This window comes from Megalops cyprinoides, chromosome 23 (assembly GCF_013368585.1).
Source record: "Megalops cyprinoides isolate fMegCyp1 chromosome 23, fMegCyp1.pri, whole genome shotgun sequence".
In the NCBI taxonomy this organism is placed as follows: domain Eukaryota; kingdom Metazoa; phylum Chordata; class Actinopteri; order Elopiformes; family Megalopidae; genus Megalops; species Megalops cyprinoides.
Window position 1 is genome coordinate 5,147,434 of NC_050605.1, and position 20,162 is coordinate 5,167,595.

Here is a 20,162-nt window from a genome sequence, read left to right on the forward strand (position 1 = left end):
GCTACACTGGCAGTACATGAGCCTTTGCTAAACTCAGGACTCTTAACTGGTCTGGAACATCTAACTCCACTAAAGTCCTGAACACATTACTAGAACCCTGAACCCACAGTTAGAGGTGTCCACTGCGGCTTCAGAAAGTAAAAGTCCTGCCACGTAGTCCTAGCCATTCACTAAACAAGGTGATTTCATTAATTAGCTCCTTTACCTGGCTGTAGAGTTGTGCTAATTAAATTCAGCTGGTGTAATGAATGGCTATAACAAATCTGTGGCAGGACTTATACTTTCTGAAGCCGGGGTGTCCACCTCTGCCCACAGTCGGAACTCAAACTTGGAAGCACTGGGGCTACTGGCCTACCTTGTTGAACGAAAGTGAAAACATGAATTCTTGGGAGGGAGAGTTAGCTAGATGTGGCAAGTGGATCTTTCTCTGTTGTCAAATGTTGTCAGTTGTCCAGAACGGTTTTTGTACACTGAAGGAAGTCAATTTTTTCTCTGCTCATTTTGTCTTATTCTGGATAAGTAAGAGTTAAAAACATGCAGTGAAACAAAGGGTTTGTTTTAGTGCACCACAGATCAGCGTGCCTGCCAAAGGCCTTATGAGGTGCAGGCTTGGCACGTTCGAAGCTTTCCACGCGATTAATTCACAGACACTCACGGACTTATCTAGGGGACTTAAATTAATCATAAGCTCCAGTTGGTCTTGATAAAAAGTAAATTAAAGATTTTTTTAAATCTCTTTTTTTTTCACAGAACAACTCGTGGTGCCCTTGAAGAAAAGAAAAAAAACACAAGGGCTTATTTTTATGAAAATTTGACAGAAAAGAAAATAACATTCCGTATGTGGCAGAAAGCGATCGATGCATTAATAGCCTCAACATGAATCACCATTGTGCACCGTGTTAATAACAGTGTGGGCTCTACATGCCCTATCTGCCTAACTGATATTAACAAACGACCCTGTTACACTGACTCTCCTACGGCCTCTGCCTCCGCCATCTCTGTTTTCCATCATGTCACCATTTTTAAAGGTTATTCTTCTCCTCTGCTTTAAAAGAACATACTGCCATTAGCGCGTTCAGATGTTATTTTTTATTTATTTAATTGCCCGCGACAGCAAGGCTGGTGTATTTAAAAAAAAAAAAAACTGACATAAATACACTGCTCGCTGACATTTTCTCTGCTGAAGTGCAGCTAATTGTTCTTTTAAACGTTGTACATGAATTAACTCTCCCTCTCTTTATTTATTTATTTATTTTTTAATAGACACCTTCTGATGAACCCCACCATATGGTCCGCCAGCGTGTGTCCGGACCCGTGCCTCTCTGACGCCTGGTGCTCATGTCATGCTTTTATCAGAGCGATTCTTCACCGTCAGCGATCGTGTGTCCGTGATGTCCGTTCAGACAACACCCCCCCCCCCCCCCCCTCAGGTGCCCAGGGGCTCGGCGTGAGTGGTGTCGGACCCAGGCCAAACCGGTCTGAGCCTCCCGCCTTCACAGCCGGGTCCTGTCAGGAGGCTCCTCTCTCGCCCCGTTGCACGCGGCTCCCCAGAGCTCTCTCCGCCCCCACCCCCCCGCGTACCCCAACCACCCCCGATAGTGGCTTGCTGCCAGGCATGGCGTGGGCCAGAGGTGGGGTCTCGGGGGTGGAGGAGTGCCACGGTGACATCTCTCCAGCTGTTCACCTGTCAGCTCGACCGGAGAGCGGCTCACCTGCATCCAGTTAGCTCCACCGCTTTCCTTAACTGTGCCCTGCGTTTGTATGCCTGTGTCCATTTACATTACATTACTGTTTGCTTAGCAGATGCCCTTTGTCGAGAGCGACTGCCATAGTTTACTTATCATCTGTTTGTACTGCAGGATATTTACTGAAGAAATTCATGCTTTCTTGCTGCCTTTCTGAAGCTATTCGTGCTGCCTTGAGCAAGAACCTTGTGGCTGGAAGTGGTGCTGGTTCTGTTCCTTACCTTACACCACATAATATGGTGAATATGGTGTATTTTGTGAGGAGCATGTAGCCAATGGACTCATCCTGCATTGAGTTAAAGTGTTTTTCTGGCCTCCAGAACATCCATCTCCATGGATCCACCAGTCCAGACAGCAACCCGGGACAGACATGTCTGCTGTTACTGATACTCCTCATAGTAATGTACAGTACAGGTAACCTGACCCTCTGTCCCCATTTTATAATGCAGTACAGGTAACATCGCCCTCAATCACTCTCCATATTACAGTACAGTACAGTGCAGGTAACATCACATGACCATCACTCCCCTAGCTGAAATTTTAGGAGCCTGGCCTATACACCATGGTTAGTAATCTTTCTGTATAAATTACTATATACTCTCAATATACTGTATCATTCTTGTGCATTAGCAAATCTTACTGCCACTGATGTCATTGTGCACAGCCTCCATTTGGAGTGTTAGCCTGCTTAGCAGAGTGCAGTGGTCTACCTGCAGTGGCTTTCCATCCTGTACCAGCAGAGGGCGACAGTGAGCAAGAAGGTAGGAGTGCTTCTTCTCTGAGAAGGCTGATCCAAAGTGAAAATCGAGTCTCTGCCTAACTCAGTCTTGTATATTGAACATGGTAATTATTTAATCAGGACAGTTATTTAACCATGACGGGAAAACAGCACTAAAATACACTCAAGCGTTCGAAGAAAAAGTACATTGCAGAGTGTTTCCGGTTTGTGCAACCATCCTCAGTGTAGCAGTCATTCACCTTTCAGCCTATGAAACAGATTGAAATGACAAGCACGAGCACATTTTAAACACATCACAAAATGCACATTATAAAAATACAGCATGTCTATCCTAGCCTCTCCGAGGAGAGACCTGAACAAGTTCAGACTGGTTTATACTGCAGTCACAATCAGACAGATACAACTCAGTGAATTTTATTCATGAAGCTGTGTTCTCATTTTAGATTTGCCACCAAAATTTATGGATTTGAAGTAAACCTTTTTGGTTACTGGATCATAATTAGCATCCTTAATTAGCTTTTTAAATACATAACCTTTTTTCATGATTTTATTCTTTAAAATGACAAAAAAAAATCCTGCTTATTCTGAATGACCTGGTCAGTTACCCATTCAGCTTTGCATCTTTAAATAAACCTGTATGTGTATGATGTTTCTCGCTGCCGAGGCCTGTTCACTTCACACGTCATTGTTCAGTGAGCACGACCTTTCCCCGAGATCATGGCCAGACATGAGGCACTTGGCGTACGGTCTGATGCGGCTGCAGGTGAGATCCGACAGGCAGATGCTGAGAATGCCAACACGTCTGATTGGCACCGGATGCTCCGTCAGACATCGGCTTGTTAAAAAGGCGGAAAGCTCATGTCACGTAGGGCGACTGCATCATGTAATGAGCATATTATGTGACGCATCAGTGACTTTCGAATGTGTGAGCAGATATACAGGACTGTGTGTGTATTGTGTGTGTTGGCTTGTATTACACACACACACACACACACACACACTCAAACATACATTTCATATCTCACACACTGCTGAATGACAGCAGCTGAAAGGTCTAAGGGCAGACATGAAGAAAGCCAGCTGGACTGATATCAGACAGATATCTCTCAATACACTACACATTCCACCTGCTTAAGCCCAGACATAGCCAGGTGTTCGATTTTAACGCTAATACCACAATGATGGCCTTTTAAGTGCTTTTATGTATTACCCTCATGACACTCAAATCCGGAAGAGGAGAATTTATTTTGGCGATGCTGTCTTTGAAGGGAACGGCAGGGCAGTCGGCGAAACTCCATTCATACACCTTCACGCACCGCTACGCGATGGCATTTGCGTTTCTGTCAGGTTTGGCATCACAGTAAAGTTGTGTGCACATGTGCCTGTGTCTCACCCACTCAGATCAACATGAACTCAGTTGACTTTTGATAGAGGGAAGAGAAACTGCACATAGAAAGAGAGCAAAGAGGGCGTAAACACGCTCCCTCCACCTGTGGAACCTCAGAAGCTGGTCATAAAACTCCCCACTACATCAGTCAGAGCGGCAAGGTGCTAACAGGAAACCTGAGTTTACCCCAAATTTCACCTGAACATAAGTTCGCTGAGGAGAGCTTAAAACAAAGCCTTCTGCTGAATGACAAGAAAAGTACACTCTCAGTGGTAGAGAAAGGTATTACACCTGCTTTCCCCACCTCCTTGAAACATACACGCTCAGTGGAGACACAGTGGAACATTTTAAGGGTCGCTATTAAGGCCAATACAGACTGAGTTGACCACAGGTGGCTAGAAAATCAACTTAGCTGGCAGGGTGTGTTTGTGCTGGATGTAGGCAGTCTAGAGCTAGGCTCCCCTAGCTCTGTGTGGAATCTTAGCTGGCCAACGAGTCAGTGACGAGCCTTTGACCCCACAACCAATTGCAGAGGAGGGTGTGACCAGAGGGTCATTTGAGCTTCCACGTGGAGTGAACACCATAGCGCAATGCAGAGAGAGCACTCCCAGCATGCATGGTGCAAAAAATGACAGGAAGCAACCGTGACCGAACGCATTCCACCAAAACCTGCCGATGTGTTATGAATTAAATTGTACGGTTGAACGGATCTCTAATTGTGTAAATTCAAGAACACCTCTTGCACCACTTTGCATGCGCTGCTGTGGCCACCCCATCTGTTGCTTGTCATTTTAATTTAAAGTGCACTGTTTCTATTTCCGCTTGTGATTGTAAAAGCTTCGGCAACAAACATAAATGTGTCAGGGCAATAATGCATATCTAATGGAAGTGAGCGCACACAGAGCTTTAGGTGCAATGGATGTCTGAGTAAGACGATAAGGTAAAATGCTCTCGATTCATGTGTTAGCCCAGTCAACTGGTGCTGGAGCTGATGCCCCAGTTTCCAGAGCTCTCAATGTGGCCCGAGTTTCACACCTGACCTCTGACCCCTGACTAGCGCTGCATCAGGGGCGAGTTTGTGACAGGGATGTAATCCATCACAGACTGCTGCTGCTCTCTCTCTCTCTCTCTCTCTCTCTCGCTCTCTCTCTCTCTCTCTCTCTCTCTCTCTCTCTCTCTCTCTCTCTCTCTCTCTGCATTTTTCTATTGGTATTTGCAACTCATACAGTAGGTGCAGATGGCCTGATTTTATCTTTGGCCCTTGGAGGCTTAAACCATCAGCGCATGTCATTGTTAAGCAAACACCTATTGTACAGTGTAAATGAACTGACGTGCAGTGGTTTTCTGTGACAAATAAGAAGAGCTGCATGGGATAGGGGCACCAGGGTCATGAACTGACCTTTGATCCACACCCACCAGACGGACCAGGCCCTTAAAGTACGACAGTTATGTATAGCGGATAAAGATCTGGGTTTATAACTGGTAGGTTGCAGCTTCATTTCCCAGGTGAAGCACTGTGGTTATAGCCTGGAGCAAGGTGCTTAGCTGAATTGATTCAATAAAAAAAAATCAGGCCATATAAATGGACATTACCTGTGTATATTTCCCAGGACAATGGTGTCAGCCAAGCAAATAAATGAAAATACAATAATCTTGAGTTGCTCCCACAGTGAGGGAAGGCAGGCATACGATCAAGCATAGAGAGTACTTTAACAAGCCTTATCATTGAAATAAACAAGAGCCCTCCATTCCCAAGGTGGTCATAACTCTGGAGCAGCGCTCTGTAAATGTGTTTAATTTTTTTTTTCATGGGACAGCACCTGTTTAGGTGAGTGTGTTAACTGGAACTGTCCACAGGCCTGAGATCAGTGGCATTGCAATTGCGTGGGATTGATGTACATCTGGCCGATGTGAAAAGTGCCAAGCGGAGCCTCTGCACCCGGGTCCTCCCACCCTCTCCCGCCCCCCTCCCTCCACCCCACATGCGGTTCTAATCGCACATCAAAGGTGTCCCGCCCCGCAGTTACCAAGCCCTGCATTCATCAAGCCCAACAGGGGTCCGTGATCACCTGGAACCAAGGGAGAGGGGCCAGAGGTTAACAGAAGGGTATCTAGGTATCTCAAAATTCACCCTGGAAAACCATGACTGCCCGGAGGGAAATGTAGGAGGTATTCTTTCTCCTACATTACATCTTTTGGCCACTAACATACCAAAAAATACACCTTACAACTTACCTCAGCCGGCACTCTTATCTGGAGCTTAAATTTTGTGCATGTTATCCATTTATACAGCTGGATATTTGCTAAGGCAATTCTGGGTTAAGTTCCTTGCACAAGGGTACAACAGTAACAGACCACAGGGGAGTCAAACTAGCAACGTTGAGATTATGAACTATGTCGGTAATGTCCTGGGATGCCTCAGAGTCATAATGATAGTGACAACCCTCCACCTCCCAGAGACAAAGGACAAGACATTCATACTACTAGTTTTTAAAATGGAACAATCCAGGCACTGGTGCTATGCTATGCCATTCTCAAAGGTAGAACATCAGGTAATAAATGAAAACCTCTGATCTCATCTGCCGCTCGGCAAAGGTGTGAGCTGACAGAAAGAGGAGGGAGAGAACTGCATGCGTGTGGAAAGTCTCTCTGTCTGTCGTTGCACTGGTCAGCAGGACCAGAGAACTCATGTGCGTGTTCGGCTGTTGCTGAGCTGCTTAATGATAGTGCACCTGCACGAGTTCTCTTGTTTATGTGGTGATTTTCAGTGCCTCTCTTTCAGTGGCTGTGGTCATAACAGAATACTTCCCTGACAACGGGATCAAATGATGGGCAGTCTCCCTGTGACAGTAATTGGGGCGAGAGCCAAGATGCAGTAGGGTAGATAGGGTAGTGATAGTAGTAGGGATAGTAGTAGATAGGGTGTGTGAGGCAGGGTTAAAGTTACAGTGGGCTGGTATGTAGATGGAGTGTTAGACATACAGTGGGCTGGTGTGTTGATTTGGATTGTGAGACAGGATTATACTTGCAGTAAACTGGTGTGTAGATACGATGAGACAGGGTTAGACACACAGTGGCCTGGTGAGTAGAGGGGGGTGAGACTGTGGATGCACTTTAACAGAAGGCATACTTTAACACTGTGACAGACACAGTAGCCTGGTGCAGTGTGAGACAGGCTTTGTAAAGACAGTAAGCAGTGAATGTCCAGCTGCAATAACAGTATAGTCCACTGCACAAACCCCTCATCAGATTTAGCACAGATTAAGCAAATCTTAGCGGGCAACTGGTGCAGAATTTCTGACTGCCGGAAGGGCTCTCATAAGCAGAGGCCCTTTCATGTAGGAAGCCCCCAGCCCTAAAACTCGCACCTTTGTCTTTCAGAAGTCACTGCATCTGATGGATCTCACCCCTGGGACAGCTGGCAACCCCGACTGAGACCGATATCCATCATTTGTGATTGGGTCGGCTGTCACTGCAGCTACGCCCTGAAGCCCCGCACAGGTGCGGCGGCGGAGGCGCTGGCGGCCGGATCCTGCCTCTCCATGGATTCCCGTCAAGAGCCAGACGGGATCAAAGGGGCCGCGCCCCACCAACATTGCCGTGCCTTTTTTTTTTTGTTTGTCATTGATGAGCGTTAAATATGTAAGTTATTCCCAGGGCTGCTGCGTTTGTGGGCAGCTGGGGGAGACAGGACCCTGGATCAGGAAAAGCAGGCTTTTTGCGGAATATCCCATGGACCCAGAGAGCCTGGGCCGAGCGGCTTCAAACGGGTGGAATTCTGAGCTTGGCTAAGTCTACAATTTACAGTGTGTGTCCGCCGGCTTTTACTGCCTACTGATATGGCTGTTACCTTAAACGCACCGTTTTATTCATGAAGCTTTTTGTATCTTTATGTATGAGGAGCGGAGAGGGGAAAATAGCAGCAGGTGGGGGTAAGATGGCCTATTAAAAGTATGTTTGGGAATGAGACAGAAAGAGAAGTCCTGTTTCATGGGAAGGAAATAGTGGGACAGCAAGATGGGCAGAAATGAGACCGCATAGAGAAAGGAGGACATAACTGTGTGACTTGTGTAGCTACTTTGTTAAATCTTTCCAATCTAAATTGGAGTAGTAAAGTGGTTGAGGGGGCAGGATGCAGCTGTAGCCAATATGCAGATCCACGTGCAGCAGAGAGTTACCCTAAGCTACTACTGTGTACTCTGGAGAGGAAAGATTTTTTGCTTTTACTGCTCATCTCTTACACAGAGCAACTCAAACAGGCTTGTTACTGTGGGACTGTGTTACTGTGATTCTACCAGTAGGTCAGGCTCCCCATGTTAAATTACATTTTACTGAGCAGATGTTCTCATCCGGAGTGACTTGTACCAAAAAAGATACTTTTTATGTGTTATCCAATTATACAGCTGGATAGTTACTGAAATACTGAAACACTTCTCAAGGACACAATGGCATTGCTTCACCTGGGATTCACACCAGCAGCAATTGAATTACGAGGCCTGCTCCCTACCCCTACACCACATTGCTTCCCCCACTGCCTAACATACATAACCCTGTGTGGTACTGTGTTGCACTGATTCCTTCTACACAGCTACATGTTTTGATGCTCCAGGTCTGTAATGCATTGTTAATCTGATCATGGTAACCTGGTAATCACGATAAACATGTTAATCTAATCATGGTAAATCTTGATCAAAAAGACATACTGTTTGTCCTGTGGACCACAGGTATTTATGAGTACGTTTAAGAGCTTTCTTTTACTGTGCTGTACCTGTAAATTACTTAGCCAGGAGCTATACCGCATAAATTCAAGGTTGCAGCTTTCAGCACATCAGTCTCTCAGCTCTTTGTGTTTTAATACAGGCAGGGAACGTTCTATCACAGAGCGTAAAACAACACAGAATGATAAAAAGCCGACTCAAGCTGATGCGCTTTTGATAGATGGTTGAAACTCTAAATGTGGCGACCATGAAGCCTAGCGGTGCCCTGCTCGTGTTTAACCTTGTTCTGCTGACAGCACAGCTCATCCCATAACGCATTCATGCAGCTGGGTTTTAAACAGAGCAATTTGGAAACCATACTGTGGCTTGGTTAAAGACACAGCTGCGATTTTAGATGGGATTGGAACCCACAGCTGCCCCAAGAATATGTAAGCCATCAGAGGAAGGAGAGGAGGTGCTACACAAACCGTCCGTCTCTGAGGGTTGGAGTATGTGTGTGTGAGTGTGTGTGTGTGTGTGTTACTGAACCAGTTAACGAGAGGGTAAATATGCATGCTCTCTTGTTTATGTGGTGATTTCCGTTCTCCTCTTTAAGTGGCTGCCGTCATAACAGAATACCTCCCTGACAGGAGGCTCAAACGGTGGGCAGCCTCCCTGTGACAGAAACTGGGGCGAGAGCCAAGGTGTCATGGAGCTGTCAGAGCCAAATGGGGGCCCCTTGCCCGCCCCTTCCCCTGTCATCCCCACCTCCCCATCATCAGGAATCCCGTGCCAGTTCTGGCCTGTCCTTGTAGTGCTAGGCCGGGCCATTTTTTTAGCAGGGCCCTGCCAAGCGTTGCGGTGCGGTGCGAAGGGGCTGGGCTGTCCCCTGGACATCCAGACTTTCAGGGCATGAGCTGGACCTGGACAACCTAAGAGGTGAGCGATCTGGTGTCCTTGATTCAGTCAGTGACTCATACAGATTCATTTTGAATTAGATCTTCGTGTAGTTTTGGCTTTCAGTGAGATTTTTTGCAGATCTAATTAAATATTGGAATAGAATATGGAGAAATCTCCACCCACAGATCACAAAGAATCAGATTCCTTCTCCACTTGGTCTCTCCTGTTGTTGATCCTAGCCAAAGCACAACGTGAGTCCAACACTGAACCTGCACTGCCATACTGCCCTATCCTCCTGCCCCTACCTCTACAACCACCAATCAGAGCGCAAGACCAAAGAGCGCCTTGGTACCAAATGCAGACAGAGAGAATGTCAGGAGAGAGAAGTGAGAGGGTAGAGAGGGAGAGTGGGTGGAGGGAAGAGGGAGGTGGGTGGGATAGTGCTGGGGAAGATGTCAGTCAAGGGTCCTTTCCCCTCAAAAATATCAATAATAATCAGACAGACCCTTCTCTTCACACACTGTACCACTGGATTTGTATCTGGCAAATGCAAGAGATTCCTAGTGCTCATTGAGTCTTTCACAAGTGTGCTGGTGATTAACACCCCTGCACATGCCTGTTAAGTGCAATCCACTAGATCTCAAGTTCCTCACCTTTGCAAAGAAGCCCTTTGACATTAGCAGTGAAGTGGCATGTTGAAGCGCTCAGACCCCATTCCATTTCTGGATAAGTTAACACACAAAAAGCAATACATATCATGAGCAAGTCTTATATTAATGTTAAGAGGCTGAGATCAGGGGCTGAAGAACACACTCAAAAAACACTTAGAGCTCTAGTGCGGGTCCTCTCGGGTCGAGGTGTAGAATTGTACCTCTGAATTATGCTGAATTATACTGCTCAGGAAAGCAATATTAATAAATAATGATCAGAACAAATGAACCAATTGGAGCTTCCTGATTGTGAGAGTATTGTTGTGTAACGGCTCCAGGGCCAAAGTCAAGCCCCTAGGGGCTGGAGGTAGGCTGGGTTGAAAAAGCCTCAAGGTTTTAGGGCGGAGCACTGTTTCCATCGCCGCTCTCAGGGTGGCTGTACTGCAGCGGCCTTGCGCTACCACTCTGCATCTCTTTCATTCATGTCAGCGCACAGGTATTTACCCAGCACACCTTGGGGGGGGGGGAGCTGCTCTCATCAGGATAACGTATGCGCTTGCATGCACCTGGCCATCTGTCGCCCCACCCCCTCGCCGACCTGCAGATGTTGTAACCGGCAAATAATTCGGAGGCAGTTTCAGACAAGACAGCTCCACACTGCCCCCGGGGGCACGGCCTGTGCAGTCACACGGATCTTTGACATGTAAATGATCTTTCGGCTCTGGCTGGTGGAGAGTGTGATGAATGTGTTCTCATGGGAGCAGACATCTGAATGGCCATTCTTAGATCTGTGTTGTGTGCAAGACACACGTCAGATTGTTGTCTCTGTTGCAAGCCTGCAGACAGTAGAGCTATTAAACTATCCGCAAAGTGTAAGACAACACTGTACAAATGTGTCACATCTGTGGCAGTTTTACATTTTCATTAATTTTTAGGTACCACATAAATTAATAAGTTATAAGGAATGCAAAGTCTTCGTTGCTGCTGTATTCTCCCCTTACAGAATAAACACCTCACAGTGTATTGTAAACTACCTGAATATTTTGAGGGAGTTATCATGAAATGCGTCTATACATGGGTTTGTCCATGTTCAGGTTTTAATCACAAGAGTATCTAAGAGTATATTTCTGTGAAATATCTACCAAGTAAATAATACCAAAAGTAATAGTTTCTGATCATTTAAATCACGTGAACTATGTCATTAGCTCATGTTATGTTTTCACAGATACATGCACACACATACACTCGCACACACAGGAATCTTGCCTCAAAGGCTGAGAGGCTTCCTGTGCTGTAATGAACGCTTTGTATGTATTTAGGGTATGCATATACATAATACAGGGTTATGATTCACATTAAGTTGCACCATACCAGTGTACCGTGTTACAATGTAGTTACTGTGTAATGGCATGTAGTTACACTTTAGTTACCAAATTAGTTACAGTGTAACTACACTTATGTAATACAATTTAATGTAAATGTAAAGTGTTACCTAATAAAGCATGATTTTACACAACATCAAAGACTATGCTGTTGGCATTTAGTACAGTATGACTACAGGTAAGACCTCTTGGCCCTGCACACACACTGCACCCTGCCTCAGTGCAGATCAGTGTGCCCAGGAATGTGCCACCACAAGCGTTACAGTGACTGTGTTTTCAGCATGAATGGAGGGAAGGAAGGAAACACAGCTATATGGGAGACAGGGGGTTGAAGATCATCAAGGTACTGTGTTCTTTTAAGTTAGTGAGAAGAAACCAGATAAAACATTGGTCAGGATTGTGCATCTGTGTGTGTGTGTCTGTGTGTGTGTGTGTGTGTGTGTGTGTGTGTGTGTGTGTGTGTGTGTGTGTGTGTGTGAGAGAGAGAGAGAGAGAGAGAGAGAAAGAGAGACCTCACAGTGTAATGTCTTTCAATTTGTGTGTAAAGCTTCACAGAGTAATGTCTATTGAAGATTGTGTTTTTGTTTCACAGTATAATGTCTGTGTGTGTGTGTGTGTGTGTGTGTGTGTGTAAAACTCTTCTCTGGTTGAGGATGCAGCGGTTGCATATTGTAGTATGCTAACACAGCATATTTCCATTTGAGTGGCTGTGGAATTTAATGTACTAACACACAGCATCACTTGGGCTTAACAGGACTCAGTTTGTGGATGTGTAACATCAACAGGAGACACACAAGCAAGGTAGCTAGCAAAGAGAATGCAAGAGTGCTGTAACCACAGATGATATATTACAACCCTCACCTGTGAACAGGTACATGGGGCTACTGTTGCTCTAAATCAACTTCATAGGGCCTCACCTTATGGCCATGTGGACACAGCTACAGCACCGCGACTCCAAACCACCTCAAACCTTCAAAGAGCTTCACAGAGCACTACAAGGCCAGTGATATATGCGCGACAGGGTATGGGTCGAATGTTACAGCCAGTTGCTTTCAGCTGGGCTGTGTTATGACAACAGACCGAGGCCCCCTTTAAACGCACAGGAGATAATTCAGTTTTATCTTACACGTGCGAGTTCATGAGAATAGCCTCGAGTCTGATGAAAACGTAATGGTAATTTACAATCTGGCCTTCACACACCCAAGACCCAGATGGGGGTTTCTCTCTCAGTGAATCACCTTGCCTCTGAAAGGTAAGTGGAAGGACAGGGTTTTTCCCATCTCTCCTACCTGGAGCAGCAGGCTGCACTTTTTGCCCAGCGTCTCTGGAGAGATGCCCCTTTCTGGCAGACATGGGGAGGGCAGAGGTCACCGCGAAGATACCAAAGGCAAATCAACTGCAGACCCGTGCAAACGGGGTCTCAGTCTTTGAAGTACAGATTCTGTATCGCAGTCTGTGAAATGCATTCCTCATTACGGGGGGATAGCCCCCAGGCCTAGACGGCTACCAGCAGTCCCATAGCTACTGAAGGTCATACACTACAGGCCGGCTCATTTTAGGCTTATTGTCAGCCATCTGGCAGGAGTAGTTGCAGAGTACTAGTATTGAGCTAATACTACTACCAAAGTATTACAGTATTAATACTGCTGCTGAGGATGCATGAAAAAACATTATGTTTGTCATTGGTGCAATAACAAAAAGTCTTCATAAATTTATTAATCAACGAATAACAATGACAAAAATTGTAGTCACTGAATGAACCCATTCTTTTAAAAAAAAAAAAAAAAAAAAAACACTTTTTCAGCCCCTAGAGATGTAAGGTGAACAAAGTCACAATGTTACAGACATGTCTGTCATAATATTGTTGAAAAGTGTGGCTTGTTACAGTGTTACTTCGGAACAAAGTCATGACAACATTGGTGAGGACATGCATGACCTTGTCAACATTTCAGTAAAATATGTCTTTAACTTGTGCCAACAAAATCTTTTGTTGACTTAGACATGCACGATGTTGTCAAAAAAAAAACAAAAAAAAAAAAAAAAACGAGATATTTGGATATAAATTTATTGCACAAATATGCACCTTTGTTGCCTATACACTCTCTCTTTCTTTCCAACTTGCAGCCATGGAGTTTTAAATTCAATAAATCAAGGCGCAATGATGTACAGTAGTTCATAAGTCCATAAGCATTTGTGGATATCTTTTCATGTTAGACACATTAGTGGTCAATTAGGAAATATACACTCTAAAAAGTGCTGATGAAAATATAAAATTATCAGCGCGCGATAAAAAAAAAATAGTGCGAGAAAACAAGGTGCAAAATGGATGTACAGTTGGAAAGAATTAACAAACCCAAAAACAAGTTGCTGCAGCGCCACATGAAAACGAATCAGGATTTCCCCAAAACACCGGCATGTTATTTTGCAATTACACTTTGGCTGACAGTTGGGAATTGCATTTAATGTTTCTACTTTGTATCAGAATCTGTGGAACGTGCAAATGCGATTCACTTTAAATACACACTTATGAAACAGACAAACGAAAATCACCCAAGATTACGTCTAATGGACTTTCTCTTTTCCCTGAGGAGAAAAGTAGCCTATCTTTCTCTTTCGAGAAATGTGATACCTCAGGTGAAAATGCGAGTCAGTGGAGAACTGAGCAATTACAGGACAGTCTGTAAGTCTGTAACCGCAAGCAGGTGGATAGCGCATTCAGTAAATGCAAACAATGAAATGTCACCACTATTCTAAAACCAGATGAAAAATCTTAACCCTTATCTCGACACATGTTTTGTCCCCGACAGGAGATTTAAATCCGGTGTGAAAAAGATCGACAACGTTAACAAAACATGCGCAGGTACCTGTGGGTAGAGGTGCCTCCAGCAAGACTTTAAGATACACTTTCTTGTGATAAGTATACTTTGGAGTTTACCTTGTCAAGGAGTGTTAACATTGTCCACATGCTTATCTCATTCGTTTACATGCGTTTGGCTGATAAAACCTGTTGTAAAGGATGTGTTGTAGCAACGATATGTAACTACCTACTGTACAGTGGACCGTAACAAAGGTATTAGCTTCGGTACAAAGTCAGTCTCCATCGATAAAGTACAGGTAAAATTGGATATATAACACTAATTTTGACTGCAGTATTGTATTTCTCCTTAGGAATTACGAAGCCTGTCTTATTTTGCTGTGCATATTATCAATGGTCAAGCTCCATGCCGAATTTGCATTGTTGCAATCCGAGTAATTAACTATTTTAAAGCCATAAAGATGGTGAACTGCACCTCTGTAAATCTGGTAAATTATAGATGAAATAAACGTCGCCCTCGCAATTTTAAGTTTATGTGGCTCTGTTTGATGAATTTCAAATGACGGAAACTCGCACCGGAGATGGAAACCAAGCTGTGTCGTCAGTTTGTGGAGGACCATGGGGTCGCTCTGGAGATGGTCCCCTTTACGTGGAACCCGCGCACGGAGGGACCGTACTCCGCGCTGGAGATGAGGATGAGCCGCCTGAAGGAGCTGAACTTTGGTTTCGAGTTGGGATCTGAACCGAGGTTAACATCCGCGCAAGTGCAACAGACCTTAAACATTATAATAAGTAACTTATTTGGAAAAAAAAAAATGTCGAGGTGAAACATTTTTTGCTGCAGGCTTGTTTTATGCTAATGACTGAATAATTCTTCAGTCAAAGCCCTAACTTGAGTATTGGATGCCTAATAAGTTATTTTAAATCGGTTTGCTGACGCTGTTCCTAGAGGCCTTTCCCTTCCCCTGTTGCTAAGTCCAGTGACAGGTTGTAGACAGAGCCACATTGTGTTAAAAAGATTAAAAGTAAATAGGTTGCACATTCAGGACAAAATCACACATTTTACTGATAACCTCCTCCGGGATTGCATAATATTCCCATTAATGTACTTCTGCTTTTGCTGTTTCATATTCCCTAGGTCTGAATAAAAATACTCCTGCTTGTTTCATTTATTTGATGGATACTCAAATTAAGTGAGTTCAATTTCTTCATGTGTAAACATGTAACACAGCTCTGCTTTTTGTTGTAACAGAGATCAGTGGCCAATCACTGGACACCCAGAGAGGTGAGTCTAACAGTGCATATACCTTTTTATACCTTTTATCAGTGTTTGAGATAGAGATGGAGGTAGCCCCTTCTACATTGCACCTGTGCTGATTGATGTTACAGCTATACCATTTAGTTTTGTATCCTTTTTATCATATTCATATTTTGCTTTATTGAGAATATGGGGCATGTATTCTCAGCTTGTGTCCCTGTAAGCATCATAATGATGCTTCAGCAGCAAGAATGCTGCTTAAGGTACCTGCTGTATTGGTTGACCTCATTCTCTGTCTCACTTTCTCCCTCTCTGTCTCGCTGAGCAGGGTCCTGAGGTTAGATGTGTCTCTGAACGAGCTGGAGTCTCTTGGGAAGGAGGCTCTCTCTCCCTTTCAGAATCTGTGTGAGCTCAACGCTTCCCTCAATTCCTTAAAGAGGTACAGAAAGTACCGGCTTGTCTGGCTTGCAGCCTGACTGTGTCGAACTTGTGTTGTTGTTGTTCTGTTAGCTCAAAAAGTATTTCAGGTTGCAGTATGGTGTTACTGGAACCATACCTTTACACTGCAATATTGATGATGGACTTAGCATTCTATTTAATGAGCATTCTCAAGATTGTGTTCTTAAAAGATTAATTCCATGGGAATTACAAGTGCAAAAACCGTTTGGTTCAAATATTTGCCAAGAAGTATGTAAATATTCACAGATTATCCAACAGAGCACCTCTGTAATGTTAGGTGTGTGTCCTGGTCCACAGCACTATGCTTGCTGAGCTGCATGCAGCAATTCTCTCTGATTACAAGGTGATTTGCTGAATCATTGCCATGTCGGGTACATGCACTGTTCAGTAATTAAATGAAATGGGCATGTCCAAGCCTTTAATAACTGGGCTGGAGAAAGATCACAAGGGCTCAGTGGGTTAAAATAGTTATTGTGTGTCTTCACATTTCATGTGTTGGTATGGTTAGCAACTGGTTGCTTAATGGTTGGTATCATAAGTGTTAAGGGGGTTGCTTTGTGTGGTTGGAGCTGTTTTTCCTCACAGTGTGGAAGACGTTGGTTGGCATGGTTAAAGCTGTTCCTCTCTTCTCACAGAGTTAACATGGTTTGTTTATGTGGTCATAGTTGTTTTCTCTTCTCAGTGTCGAAGAAGTTGGTATGTGTGGTCAAAGTTGTTTGCCTAACCAGTGTTGAAGGGGATGGGTTGTGTGTTTAAATGATTGTCTTATCACAGTGTTTGAAGGAGTTTATTTGACTGTTTAAACCCGTTCTGCCCTCACAGAGTTAACATGGTTAGTTTATGTGGTTGTAGTTGCTTTCTCTTCACAATGTTTGACGGAGTTGGTTTGTATGGTTAGAGTTTTTTGTCTCATCGTATCGATGCAGTTGATTTGTGTAGTAAGAGTTGTTGTTTTCCCTCACAGTGTGGAAGGAGTCCAGCAGCTCCCTCACCTGCTGGTTCTGCAGCTCAGCTTCAATGCCCTCAGCTCTCTTAGGGGCCTCAAAGCCTGCAGTGCTTTGACCACCCTCAACGTCTCCTACAACCAGCTCCTCTCCATCAGGGCTATGCCAGCACTTGGAAACCTGACCCAGCTCTACATAGGCCACAATGGGGTAGGACTCCCTGACAGTGCCTGTACAATATGGAAACACACTGTACTGTCTGATAATAATGATAATGACAGATTTGAACATGGCAGCACACAGCCCTTTCTGATTATACCATTAATAAAACGGCGTTGGGTAGCATGCTAAAATATTAGCATAAGAGAGACATATCCAGCCCTGTGAATCTACTGTTGTTGTAATGTTGTTAATCCATCAGAGCCATCCTGGAAAGTGAGACCATGTGGTGTACTGGTAAAGAGTATGGTCTGTGACCTATAACCCACCGGGTTCAATTACCATGTGGACCACTGTTATAGCCAGGTTCCTACTCCAAATTGCTCCAGTAAATATTCAGTTGTAAAAATGAATAACATGTAAAAATGATTCTTTTTCTCTGTGTGTAAGTCGCTTTGGTAAGAGTACCTGCTAAGTAAAAAGTAATGTAACATGGGGATTCTGACAAGATAGGTGCCGCATATACAGCATGACCACATGGCAGTCACATTTATGTTATATAATATCACTCTGAGGTGTTTAAAGTGGCTAAACATTTCTTTCAGGTCTATTTTGTTGCTGTTTATTCATGTATTTAGTTGTTTTTTACTTTTTTTATTTTTCCGGTGACATTTGATCGCTGTTTCTCAGCAGCTCATAGTGGCGCTCATTAATGAGTGAGAGGTTCCGCCGCGCTTCACCCACGAGGGTGAGCAAATATTCCTCCGTCAGCTCGGCAGCCTGTCTCTGGTGCTGTAACCGTAGCAACGGGACTCTGCACTGCACCTCTTGTTTTGCGATACAAAAAAAAAAAAAACGAAGAATCATAAAGTATCATTCCAACTCTCTTCCAGAGACTGGATATTAATTGCCTGTCAACTTGATGAAAGAAAGTTACTTTGTTAATTAGTGAATTGAGTCACTTTCTTTCTGTCGACTATGTGGGTGTTTTGCCTCTTGTAATTAAAGATACCACTTTGAATACCGAGCTGCTAATGGCGTTTAATTGCGCTGCTCAATACACCATACATATGAAGTGTTATCTTACTGCTATTATGACATACAAAAACTGAAATGGCTTTCTGTTTAACTAAATCCATTAGCTTCTTATCACTAAGTGATACTACTTCTCAGTGCAAGCCAGTATAATTTAATTTTACTCTTAAATTAAAAGAGCTTGGATGCAGCTCTGTCCTATAGACCAGAGGAAATATTCAGATATTGTTCACAATTTAATCGAATCTGTGATGCAGCTTTGAATTGGGTGATGGACCTGGTTTTAATAGTGACGCTTAGCCCGTTTGTTCTGGTGTGACGGTTTCATAGAACTCTTAAAGAGCATCTGGCCTCGTGCTGTGGAAAAGTTCAAACTTTTACTATTGTGGTTTGAGTTTATTGTATATTGGAATTTCAAAGGAGTTTAAAGTTCTAAGGAAAGACATAAGAAGCAGTATTTGAAAATTAAACTCAGGTGACCATTTTCATTGACATACAAAGCACAGATTAAATAAAAATCATAATGATCTTTATTATAATCAATTAACAATTAACAATTAACAATTCGTTATACTGTAATAATGGTGATGATTATTTCCTTGGTGTGTCAAACCAGTCACTACATTGAGTTTTCTTATTATTGTATATTGTATAACATCATAAGGTAAGCTGAAAATTGATCAGTATGTACCTAGATTGTCCATAGTGTGGACTCAGTGTGGTGAGAGAGATGCTGGAGATGCTGTGGGGCTTGGTTTTGTCTCAGCTGAACTCACTGGAGGGAATCCAGAACCTCGTCCAGCTGCAGGAGCTCCATGCTCAGGGGAACCGGGTCACGGACCTGCTCCCCCTCTCCAGCTCCCTCCAGCTGCTCCTCCTGGACCTGTCCCATAACCAGCTCTCCTCCCTGCCCCGCACGGTGGAGGTGCTTAGCGCCCTCCGCAGGCTGAGGCAGGTACAACTGAAGGTACAGTAAACAAGTCACTATAAAAAGAATGCTGGAATTTGTCCAATTGTAGTGCCTCCCAAGCATCCCCACTGCTGTCCACATTTTCCCTACATTCCCTCCTCACTATAGTATTCCTACACACTGTATTCACAACCTCCACGCTGTGTAACACCTACCTGCTTCTGTAGTTGCAATAGAAAACTTAAATAAGGCTCTCTCCCCTCAGGCTTGAACCCAACCATTTGACGTCAAGCTTGAAGTCAGTATGGGTCGTAGGAAGGCAGATATGATAGTGTGACAGCTAATGTAATGTAGACCTTCACTGCATCTCAAGCACATTCTAAACAGCTTTATTTCAATGCTGTATCTTTTTTAAAGGGTAATCCAATAGCTGGGGACAGCAGGTATGTTACCATGGTAACACAGGGCACTTTTGTGGAGGTTCTGGACCGTACCCCTCTGAGACGACCCTGGAACCCCAGGTTAGGAAAGCGGTGGCTGGGTGGGGTGCAGGGCGTGAGGGGACAGACCAAGCAGGACCTGGAGGAGGCTGCACGGATGGCCCACCAGGACAGACTGCAGAGCAGGAGGCAGGAGACAGAGAGGGCCATCAGGTACCTGCATGGCCAAATCAGGTGAGCTCACCTGCATCTGTGGAGGAAGGCTTTGGGATCTTCTCCAGGCTCACTGTACTCCTTGAGCACATGGCAGTTGTTGCCTAAATGGTCCTGGCGGCCTCCCTAATTGTCTGTGTTCCAGGGATCTGCAGCAGGACCTGAGAGAGCAGGAAGACTCACTGGCCCTGGAACTGGAGGGCTGTCTGAGGTGTGTGTGTGTCTGTGTGTGTGTGTGTGTGTGTGTGTGTGTGCTTATTGTGTATTGGTGTTACTGCAGTGTATCTATCTGTTTATTGCATACGACTGCCTAGTACTGGAGCTGCACTTAAAAGATAGATGCTCTGACTGATGAGTGAGTGATGTAATCTCAGGTATCTGGACACCATCCCACCAGAGGACTTCACCTCTGTGGATCCACAGAAGGTT